We start from the raw sequence: 10,157 nt of genomic DNA, 5'->3' as shown, positions 1-10,157 counted from the left end.
GGGAAAGCAAGGCAAGAAGAACGGATCAAAAACTCACTAAGGTGGTGCAGTGGTTAAGAATCCGCCTACCAATGCAGGGTACACAGGTTCGAGCCCCGGTCCGGGAAGATCCCATACGCCATGGAGCAGCTAAGACCGTGCGCTACAACTACTGACCCTGCACTCTGGAGCCCGTGAGCCACAACTACTAAGCCCACGTGCCACAACTACTGAAGCCCACGTGCCTAAAGCCCATCCCCTGCAACAAAGAGAGGCCACTGCAATGAGAAGCCGGAACACCACAACGAAGAGTAGCCCCCGCTCGCCGCCGCAACTAGAGAAAGCCCGAGCACAGCGACGAAGACCCAGTGCAGCCAAAAATACATAATTTAAAAAAAAATATTCACTAAATATGTAGAAAGGCCAAATTCTTACAGTCAACCTGAGACAGAACTACCAGACTATTTAACAATTGTCCATTAATAAAAGTAATCCTAAAGTTCTTTTTTGCAATATGAAATATGGTCTATTTTCCATGTCAGAGTCCTAGTTATATGTCAACCAGCCTCTTCACTGTTTGAGGTGGGAGGCAAGTTTAGAAGGAAGGGCTGCAAGAGGAAATACAAGAGGAGTTTCCCAACCCAATATGTAGAATCTTTTAGGGCATGGACAAGGAATACATTCTAATGTTCTATGTTACATGCCAGGAATTTATACATTGTATCCTGCTGTAGTTGAAAATGAGCGTATCTAACCTGGGGCTTCTTAACCTTGCTATTGACATTGCAGTCAGGAAACTCTTAACTGCAGGGGGCTGTCCTATATATTGTGGGATGTTTAGCAGCATCTCCTGTCTCTACCCATTAGATGCCAGTGTACCTCCCCACGTTGTGACAAGGAAAAAGGTCTCCAGATATTACCAAATGTCCCCTGGTGGGGAAATCATCCTTTATTGAGAACCGCTGGACAAACTGGACTGGGTCTTCTACATGGGTCTCCCTTCATGTGTGAGGTGGTACCCAATCTCTAGCCAGGCCACATCCCCCCACAAAGTGTCACTGCTGTGATTCATCACTGTCAGTTCCATCTTCACTGCTTTGGGGCTCCAGCCAGTATCCTCTTTGCTGCATTGGAGGAATTAGAGGTGAAAACCCTTATTAAAAGTTGATGTGGGGGGAAGTTGTGGCTACATCTCAACACAAAACAGGAAGCAAATTAATATTGAATACTTTTACCAACATTAACTGAAGATGTTGGCCAACTCTCTAACTCACAAGCTATCTTTCTCCTGCCGTGGTCTGAGCTTCCTCCCGTCTCCTGAGAGTTTTTCTCTGGCTCACTCTTTTCTCCTGACTCAGTGGATGAGTTGCTCCTAACTTTACTTGCTACCATTACATAATTTGTCAGTATAGATTTCCAGGTTGCTTTCAGAGCTATGCTTGTGTCTTATGGTTATTTTATCTTTCCGTTTATCAGACTAAGGTTATCACTCCAGGATTCTACACTTTAGAACTTTAAAGTCCCAAATGTTTCCTTATTGGTGTTGGCAGAAGCTCACAAGTGAACTTGATCTTAGATGAACTCACAGGTCAGCCGAGAAATGTATGTGCGTGTGTATACATATATATACACACACATACACATATATATATATACACATTATACTTACATACATTATATATGAATATATAATAAATATATACACATATTTTATATAAGTAATATTTATATATGTATAATGTATGACAGTTACACCTTTGCTCTTATGACATGGTGCAAGCTATTGTCTGAACAACTGCAAGTCAGGAAAAGTTACATCAATAAATATCCCATTGGGTATATACTCATAGAAATAATCCAGAATCTTTGGTGTTTGAGAAAAGAGCCCAAGTCTTAATGCAGTATCTAGCAGTGGAGTCTAGAATGAATTTCAAGAATTGCAAAGAGCAGGAGGGATGATTTTAGAAAACTTGTTAAGTATTGAAGTCTTTGATGCTTCCCCTCATTTTTTTTTTTTTCTGCTGTGGGTTCCCCTTCTTTATCTTTATGTGGGAAGTCAAGCCTGCTTTCTCTTTTTACTCCTGATGCCTCCATTCTCTCTGCATACAGGATCTCTCAAGAAGATTAAACTCCTGGCCGTTTACCTTTAAGCCAGGGCTTTCTGTCCTCAAACCTGGGAATGGTATATCCAAATGCCTTCTGTATCTCCCCATCTGCATGCCCTACAGCCTCCAAAATCAACTTTTTGGAGATCTTTCTAACCATGTAACTTCTACTGCTCCCTTTCCGTAATGTGCATCACCAAAAATCAGTGAAATCTTGTCCAGGTTAATCTTACATGGTTTATGTAATGAAAACAATAAGTAAACTAACCATGCTCCCTACAGCCACGCTCATCCTCTGGATATTCTCACAGTTCACCCCCTTCCCAGAGGAGGCTCTTTTGCCGTGATGAAAACTGTTGCAACTGATTTTCCCAGACTCCAAGGTCGTCTTCCTTAATCCATCATCCATGTGCTGCCAAACAGCTATCAAAAACTAAAAATAACAAACCTACATCTTTCCTCTGCTTCAGCCCTTCAATGGCTTGTATGGCTTGAAAGGCTTGTTTCTCTCACACCCAGTCAAATGCTCTGCGGGCAAGGTACACACACACTTCTCTTCCTGGCTTAACCACAGCAGTACCCAGGTTATGGAAGGGTCATTTTATGTTGCCTCTAGCAGCATAACAGGAAAAGCAGAAATAGTCTTTTAACAAAATGTTTCATACTTTTTTTAAGGATCAGTCACTCTTGGCTAGATAAAAGTTGCTTGAAATAGAAGAAAATTAGTAAAACTGGTTTTTCTATAACCTTTCTCCTTGCAGAGATTCACAGTTGCAGGGTGTAGAACATCTCAGGTCAGGGAAGAGATAGTGACGGTGAAGAGAGGACCCCATAGAAGAGAGAGACCATTCTGAAGTCAGTGCTAGAGTGCAGAAAATTAGGGCCTGACTCAGGATCCAAGCAGTGGATGAGGAAAGCCGAAGAAGATCCCTGAGATATTCCTGAATCCCTGCTACAGAAAACTCTATCTAGTCCACGGCTGAAAACCCATTCTATGCATCCTTTGGTACTCTATGTGTGAAAGATACATAGAGTATCTTTCTGGAGGGGAGGGAATGGTGAGATATGCCATTCTATACTGTCAAGGACACATAAAAAGGGTGATACAGTTTTCAAAATATTCAAGAATCCTAAGGTGCCTTTAAAATGTTTTTCATATCATGGTCTATATCTGCCTCTGACACCTGCTGCTTGATACTTTCATGGCTGTCAATATGGCCTGAACTCCACAGTGTTCCATGCCGTTAACTGTACCTTTACTTGCGTATCCCTTTGTATGGAATGCCCTGTGTTTCTCCACTCTGATCCGAACTGCTAAACCCTACTCATCTTTTAAGACTCAGCTGACAGGAATAGTTATTTCACATTTTCTCTCAAGTTGAATTCAGTGTTCTACACTATTCATGCCTCAGTAAATACACACATTGTAAAATAATTGCAAGTGGATGTATTTATCCCATCTACTAAGTTGTGACGAGCTCAAAAATCTGCATACTATTAACATTCCAGCTATCTCCTCCAGGACCTACTAATTATTCAATAAATATATACTGAAGAAAAATATGCTAGTTCTATGTATTTGGGGTTATTTTTCTTAGTATAAATTAATGAATGTTTCTTTTCTTTATAAACTAAGTTTGATTTTTATAGTGTCATGGCAGGGAAAGTTTTTTCAGTGCTCCTAAAATGTCACCATGATACAGATCCGTTGTTGATAAGGAGAGTTCTGGCAACTTCAAGTTCTCTTCAAGCAACATTGATTCTCTACCTGAGGCCAGGGCATCCTGAGATGTTCATGATCCCCTTAAAAATCTGCCAAAAGCATACCTGAAACTGGCTTTTTGCCACAATTGCCTCATGTGGTTTCTGGGGTATGATTTAAATCTTTGATGTACTAAGAGTCAAGTGTAAATAACATTATGAAATGTGGGTGACTTCAAGGAAGCATTTGTTCCCAAGCCTCTACAGACAATGTCTTTGTTCTGACAACCTACAAATCTCAGCACAACTAAGTTATTTATGTGAAAAATTAAACTTCTAGTCCATGGTAGTAGTGATTTTTTTCCCAGTCTCTTTGTAAAACAAATTCATTTTTGAACTTTCTAATAACTTAGCCCTGACGCTAAATCTTTTTCCTAATTTATATCATGAGTCCATGCCCATTTATCAAATTCTACTTAAATATTTAAATATGGAATACATTGGGTTATGTTTATTGCACACTTTAGTGAATATCAGCTACTATATTATATTAAAGTTACTCAATCCAGTCCTATGATAAATCATCAGCTGCCTTATTGTGGGATGAAGGTTTTTCTGGATGAGATCATGAATCCATGATCAGAGCAAAGTGTCTATATAATCCACCCTCACATAATTTGAAAATTAATAAATTAAGAAACAGAAGCCTAATTTAAAACATTGGAAGGGAGGTCAAAGGGAGAATTCCCTGAGTGAAATTCGGTGGTGGTATTAGGGTAAAAGGAAAAACAAAGTTGATCACCCACTTACTCTGCTTTGATTCTCAAATACTAGCTTTAAGGATTTTTCTGGAAGGCCTTGAGAACATTACAATTTACATATGACTCACTTGTTCATGCAAGCTCACTCTTACTATGTGTCAGGTAGTTTCCTAGGAGTTGAGAATGTAAGAGTGAACAAAACTGACAGGTCCTGGTACCCATGGAGTTTGAATTCTAATATGGAGTATCAGAAAAATAAATAAAGATTTCTGACAAGTGCATTTAAGAAAACAAACACAGTGATATATAGAGTGTTACTTGGAGCAGAAAGGAAGGACCATATATCAAATGAGATTCTGAGAAGGCCATGGAGGTGACTTATGAGCTCAGATCTGAAAGAGGAGTACAAACAACAGTAGCTGAAAAGCATTTGAAGAAGAGGAAACAGCAAAAACTCAAATGCACTGAAGATGAATTAAACTTAGCAGAAATAGAATCACTAAGACTGAATCTTAGTGATCAGAAACAGATGGACAATGGTCAGGGCACATAGGGATTTATGGATTAAAAAAGGAAATTGGATTTTATGAAAAGGCAAGAAGCTATTGGTGAGTTTTAAGCCATAGAATGACATGATCTTATTAGTATTTTTGAAAGACCTCTCTTCTGCCAATGTTAAGCTTCAAACAGAACATCCATAGCAATAATATTTTACTTAGTTTATTTCTGTCTGGTTAATTTGCTAATCCATAGCACCTTAAGGGCAATTAGCAGCCTTAATTGTGGCTTAGTTTTTAAAGGCTATATTTGTTTTTTATTTTTATTTTCAGTCATCATCATAATCATTAATGCCATGTATAATTATTAGGGAATTTCTTCTATGCTGCCAAAACCTGGATTCTAAATAACTCTAGCTTTACTGTACTTTTGCTCCTCAGAATATTGGCCTTAACATCCTTAATATTTTAATTCTATATGTACCAGTTTCCCTTTTTGCCTATCAACAGACATTAATTTTTTATACGAACACAAACCTGTTTTCTAGCTAATATAAAATATTTAAAGTTTTACAAAATCCTTTAATAATGACTGACCACTGGAAATACAGAGCTAACCTCTCAAATCTCCAAAGCTCATACTAAGCAATAAATTTGATTCAATGAAAAATAATTGACAGGGCAATAGGTTATATACTTATATGAAGAAATATTATTAAATATTGGTTTTCGTTGTTGAGAAATTTGTGTCAAGTTCAGAAGTAAAAGATACTGCTCTTTCTCTGCATTTGTCTGTTTTTAGTTTAAAAAATACTTCAAACTTGTTATTAGAAGTAAGGAATTGCTAGAAAATGATCCAGGTAGGCAAGGGAAAAGAAAATAATACTAGTAAATCAAAGATATTTATCTTAAAATCTCAGTCACCTAGATCACTATATCCTATAACAGAAAAGAAAATATCAAGAGACAGAAAGGTAAAGAGAAAAAGGTCCCAGGTTATTTTGTTTTGACTAACAAGTGGCATATTAATCCACATTCTCCAAAGAAACAGAACCAATAGGATGTAAAAGATAGATGGATAGATAGATAGATGATAGATAGATAGATAGATGATAGACAGATAGATAGGGAGAGAGATATTTATCATAAGGAGTTGACTCGTGATTTTGGAGGCTGACAAGTCCCAAGATTTGCAGTTGGTAAGCTTGTTTCAGTTCAAGTTTGAAGACAGGAAAAGCTGATGTACTCAGATAGGAAGAATTCTTCCTTACTTGAGGGAGGGTTAGACCTTTTATTCTATTTGGGTCTTAACTGATTAGATGAGGCCCACCCACACTACAGAGGGCAATCTGCTTTACTTAATGTACCAGTTTAAATGATAAACTCATCCAAAAACACCCAGATTAATGTAGATATCTGGGCATCTTGTGATGCACTTAAATTGAGACATAAAATTATCCATCCCAAGTAATTTTTAAAGCTTATGCCAGGATTCATTTATCCATTCATCCTACCAGTATTTATTGATACCCTGATAAGCATCAGGTCTACCCTAGATGCTGGGGATTTGATGAGATATTAAAAATGATCTCTGACTTCAGTAGACTCATGGCCTTTGGAAAACAAAAATGCAGACATAAACAAAATTCAGTGAGATAGTTACCAAAGGGAATGGATTGGAAAAAAGAGAGTGAGGTCACAAGCACTGAGTGGGTATTCAAGAGCTTTACCTTTACAATTTAGAGAATAGTAATGAGATTACCTGCAAAGAGGAGAGAAGGCTTCCAGAGCAAAAGAATGTCCTGTCTAAAGAAATGTATAGGGCTTCCCTGGTGGTGCAGTGGTTAAGAATCCACCTGCCAATGCAGGGGACACGGGTTCGAACCCTGGTCTGGGAAGATCCCACATGTTGCAGAGCAACTAAGCCTGTGAGCCACAACTACTGAGCCTGGGAACCACAACTACTAAGCCTGTGCTCTAGAGCCTGTTCTCCACAACAAGTGAAGCCACTGCAGTACAGAAGCCCGCACACCGCAGAGTAGCCCCCTCTTGCTGCAACTAGAGAAAGCTCGCGTGCAGCAATGAAGACCCAACACATCCAAAAATAAATAAAAATAAAATAAATAAATTTAAAAGAGAGAGAAATGTATAGCATCAGGAAGGACACAGTGGGAAATGCAAGTGGGCTGAGAAACCAAGAGAAGACTGAGTGATTCGGAAAAACACAAGTAACAGTGGGAGGTTATATCATAAAGACTGCATGCACTGAGTATTGTTCCTCGATTGTTACCACAAGCCAACACAGAGTTTTTACTAGATGAAAAGGAACTCAACAGCTCACAGAGAATCTTATTCCATTTTCAGAAAACTTTAGCTAGATTTTGCTTGAGCTTTGACAAAATCTTTTTCTTTTTTTTTTGCTGTCTCCAATGATCAACACTTATTCTGCCTTCTAATGACTTGTTTTGTCAAACAGCCTTCAAATTCAATGCCTTTTTTATTCAACGCCCATTCAACGCCATTAAGTACCAGTCACGTCAAGCATGTGCTATGAACTCGTAGATTACAGCAGACAGAACAGATGTGGCCCTTTCCTCATGAAGCTGAAGTCTCCTAAGGAGGAAAGGGAATAGAGAATCATAAATGAAAATATATGATTTTTTATAATTAATTTTTATTGTAGTATAGTTGATTTACAATCTTGTGTTAGTTTCTACACAGTTAGTTTGTACAGCAAAGTGAATCAGTTATACATATACATATAGCCACTCTTTTTGAGATTCTTTTCCCATATAGGTCATTACAGAGTATTGCGTAGGGTTCCCTGTGCTATACAATAGGTTCTTATTAGTTATCTACTTTATACATAGTAGTGTGTATATGTCAATCCCAATCTCCCAATATATCCCTCTCCCCTTTCCCCCTTGGTAACCATAACTTTGTTTTCTACATATGATTTTTTAATGTGATTTCTGCAATGAATGCAAAGTATAGCTATGATTTGGTTATCAAGGCTAAAGTCAAAATCAGCCAGACAAAAGAATCCCAGAGACACCTACAGAAATCTTGGGCTGTTTTATCTTGTAGAACCAGTGACACAATTGCTAAGGTCTGAACAAATTCAGAGACCTTCTTTAAAGTACACATAAAACCTTGGTCCTGTCCAGTCATAGACCAATTATTATTATTATTATTATTTTAACATCTTTACTGGAGTATAATTGTTTTACAATGGTGTGTTAGTTTCTGCTTTACAACAAAATGAATCAGTTATATATATACATATGTTCCCATATCTCTTCCCTCTTGCGTCTCCCTCCCTCCCACCCTCCCTATCCCACCCCTCCAGGCGGTCACAAAGCACTGAGCTGATCTCCCTGTGCTATGCGGCTGCTTCCCACTAGCTATCTACCTTACGTTTGGTAGTGTATATATGTCCATGCCTCTTTCTCGCTTTGTCACAGCTTACCCTTCCCCCTCCCCATATCCTCAAGTCCATTCTCTAGTAGGTCTGTGTCTTTATTCCTGTCTTACCCCTAGGTTCTTCATGACCTTTTTTTTTTTCTTAAATTCCATATATATGTGTTAGCACACGGTATTTGTCTTTCCCTTTCTGACTTACTTCACTCTGTATCACAGACTCTAGGTCTATCCACCTCATTACAAATAGCTCAGTTTTGTTATAGACCAATTATTTTAACTATAATCTCCACCTGGAAACAAGAAATAAATTTTAAGTTCTTTCTTGACTTCATAATCGGACTCATTCATTAATTGCTTCTGTTGGTTACCACTGACTGATTGAACCACTCCCTTTTCTGCATTTTGTTTATTTGACTTGGCAATTATATCTGAGCCTCCACTGTCAAAATCCAAGAAGTGGCATAAGGAATAAGAAAAATGTTTGTTACCGTTTTCTGCCTCTAGGCAGTTAGATTTTTATAGCATCTTCTTATAACTAAATGGGAAACATAAATTGTATAATTGAAATGAGATGAACTCATTTGCTTACCTGAAGACCAAGCTGTTTTTCATCATACCAACTCCATTCAGAGGCTCCCAACACCCCCAGACTCAAACAGAAAGCAACAGATGTGCACCTCTAGTCCTCAGTGATTTACCACCAAAATGGTTTTAATATTGAAAGGGCTAAGGGGAATAAAAGAAACCCAGAATAGAAAGCTCGTTCATATCCACCAACCTCTGGTCCAGTTCTCTTAGTTGGTCTTGGTATTAAAAACATTTGCAAGCTGCAGTAATTACAGCACAAACAATTTATTGAGGCTTTTTCTTTCCTTTTCTTTTTTTTTTTTTTTTTGCGGTACGCGGTCCTCTCACTGTTGTGGCCTCTCCCGCTGCGGAGCACAGGCTCCGGACGCGTAGGCTCAGCGGTCATGGCTTATGGGCCCAGCCGCTCCGCAGCATGTGTGATCTTCCCGGACCGGGGCACGAACCCGTGTCCCCTGCATCTGCAGGCGGACTCCCAACCACTGCGCCACCAGGGAAGCCCGAGGCCTTTTCATACCTGCCTTGCATGAACAGTGAGATCTTCCCACAGAGTTTCTCCTCTTGCTGCTCTTGGATCCCAGCCATTACCATTAACCATCGCACATTAATCGCACACCTGCTTCAAGCTGTCTGGGCCTTGGTCCACTCTGCTTTGGAAAATCTGCCTTCACAGCATCCATGCTCACAGGTGATGTGACTAAGACCCTTTAAAACTCCTGGTGAGCTGGGATCTTCTGTATCATTATCGTAGCAAGAACAAATAAGGGCTGAAAAGGAGACTAATGCTTGGAGGTGAATGCTTTTAATAGAGAAAAAGCTTTTACACTGTGAATTACAATAGATAAAATCATTGAATACCTGAGTTTTGACTTTGGTTTTGCATTTACATATCTCCTATTTTAAGAATACCTAGGGCTTCCCTGGTGGTTGCAGTGGTTGAGAGTCCGCCTGCCGATGCGGGGGACACGGGTTCATGACCCGGTCCGGGAAGATCCCACATGCTGCGGAGCGGCTGGGCCCATAAGCCATGACCGCTGAGCCTACGCGTCCGGAGCCTGTGCTCCGCAGCGGGAGAGGCCACAACAGTGAGAGGCCCGCGGACCGCA

This window comes from Lipotes vexillifer, unplaced genomic scaffold, assembly GCF_000442215.2.
Source record: "Lipotes vexillifer unplaced genomic scaffold, Lipotes_vexillifer_v1.1 scaffold367, whole genome shotgun sequence".
Taxonomy (NCBI): Eukaryota; Metazoa; Chordata; class Mammalia; order Artiodactyla; family Lipotidae; genus Lipotes; species Lipotes vexillifer.
This window is presented reverse-complemented; position numbering follows the sequence as displayed.